A 2,500-nucleotide genomic window follows, 5' to 3' on the forward strand; every position below is an offset into this window, starting at 1 on the left:
AAGGAGATTTAGACAAACTAGAAAAATAGTTTCAAAAGTTGCTAACAGAATTTAACCCAAGTAAGTGCAATTACAGGTATGATTAGATTTTGATAAATTCTAACCTAAATAGAGAATGAAAAGGATTAGAAAAATGGTCTCAAAAGTTACTAATAGAATTCAACCGAAATTAGGGTAAAATATCCGTAATTACAAGTATACATTAGAAAAAAAATTAAATAGAGAATGAAAAGGTTCTTGTAACTATCATTAACAACCTTAAACCATCTATGCATTGTATCTTTGCCTCAGAGAAGGCAAATAGTGTAGTGGCATTGGTAACGCGATCTTCTGATTTCAAAAGTATATCCATCGCTAGTTGTTCTGATGGCACTAGGAATGCACAGTTGCTGTGTGGTTTGCAGATCTCATTAAAGACAGAGATCAACTGAAAAGAGTGCAACGGGGAACTACAACACTCATAATGAATATAAGATATAAACTATATGTTTGAACCTATTCATTCTCTCTCTCTCTCTCTCTCTCTCTCTCTCTCTCTCTCTCTCTCTCTCTCTCTCTCTCTCTCTCTCTCTCTCTCTCTCTCTCTCTCTCTCTCTCTCTCTCTCTCTCAGGGGAACTTAATACAAGACTTCATGATTTTAAAAGAAAAGGATAACATCAAAATTTAATATATTTTCACACGAAATATTAACAGGACAAGAAATGATGACGTCAGGGTGAGAACCTACCAGGAATCGTACGCTAAATTATATGTTGACATGAGACCAAGTTCGTATTACGAGACAGAACTTCTTATCAGGAGTCCTACACAATGCTTTTAAGTTAATTAATGTGTTATTTGTTCAGTGGTGGTTCATCTTTTCTTTGTCTCCAAGCTTCAAAGGGTTTGGTCCTGTTGCTATGAATAATTCATTACCATGCAATATGAATATGAGTGGAAAGATAAAGCCAACACTGTCTTTTTTTTTTTTTTTTTTACTTTTTTTTTTAAGTATTTACATCTAGTATATCTATTTATGTTTGTCTTTAGGCATTGATTGTAAACGTAGATAAGAACCCACGTGTAATCACAAGGCGTACATGAAAAGACTATTATCTATTATGTGTATAAAGTTTATCTATGCAGATAAGGCAAAGGTTGTGACTACTTGGAGATACTAATGTAATAGACGTTTTTCTTTGAATACATGTAGAACCATATATGACAGAACATTCAAACAAACATACACAGTAACCACACACACAAAAGTGCCTAGGAACACACCACGCACACGCACACGCACACGCACACGCACACGCACACACACACGCACACACACACACACACACACACACACACACACACACACACACACACACACACACACACACACACACACACACACACACACACACACACACACACACACACACACACACACACACACACACACACACACACACACACACACACACACACACACACACACACACACACACACACACACACACACACACACACACACGCTGCACTGTGGGTTGTTACTCCAACTCTCGTGGGCGGGGAGTTTGGGGTGCTTATGCGTGCAAGGTCGGAGTACCACCCATAGATCGGTCATACTGTATATGAGCTCTGAGCTCTCTTCCGGGAGAGTAATAGCTGTCGATCACGAGTCCAACACGTGATCCAAAGATCATTGTGAATCACACATGCTATGACTTAGAATTTTTTTTTTTTTTTTTTTTTTTTTTTTTTAGCGAATAACGAACGACACTAGGTGATAAATCTGTCAGCCGGGCACAGAAATCAATGGATTCTGAGGCAAAAAACCTTGGCTGCGCAGTTTCTTTTAACAGAAGCCGAAAATAGAATCCCATAAACATCCTGCAAGCTTCTCCTTGAAGCTCTATTCACACTTTCAATGCGAATAACATAAAGACACACAATAAAGTAGGTTATTTTGCAGGCAGTTTGAGAGAGGTTTGATGTCAATTTAATTTTATTATGAAAATGAAAGTTTGAGTACACTGTGGATGTCAAAATTATAGTTATGTATTTTCTCACGGGTCTTTTCTCACGGGTCTTTTCTCACGGGTCTTTTGCAGTCTCCTTTATTCTTATGATCTTATGTTATTATGTAACAAGGAAGATCACGAGGAAGAAAGAAAAAGGAATTTAGATTTCCGTACAACATCGTAATGTTGTCCTCAATCGTGAGTTAAAAAGATATCAGATGACGAAAATATATATTCTTTTTCCTTAAAGAAAACCGATACAATTTCGTGTATTTACATATTTCTCGTACTTTTTACGCGATGGAGAAATCTAATAAACAGTCTGACGGGGCAAATAATAAACAAACGCTGAATACGAGAAAAGAAAACGACGACTCAGACAAATAAACAGACAATAAAACTTCATTAAGCATGTAAGAACATTCCGTACATACATTCGTCAAGTCCTTACTTTCCTGTGCCGTCCTTCTTTTTTTTTTCCTGGGGGGAGGGTGCTGTGAAGGTA

Source organism: Oratosquilla oratoria, chromosome 4 (genome assembly GCF_046742065.1).
Source record: "Oratosquilla oratoria isolate Oo_2021 chromosome 4, ASM4674206v1, whole genome shotgun sequence".
NCBI lineage: Eukaryota > Metazoa > Arthropoda > Malacostraca > Stomatopoda > Squillidae > Oratosquilla > Oratosquilla oratoria.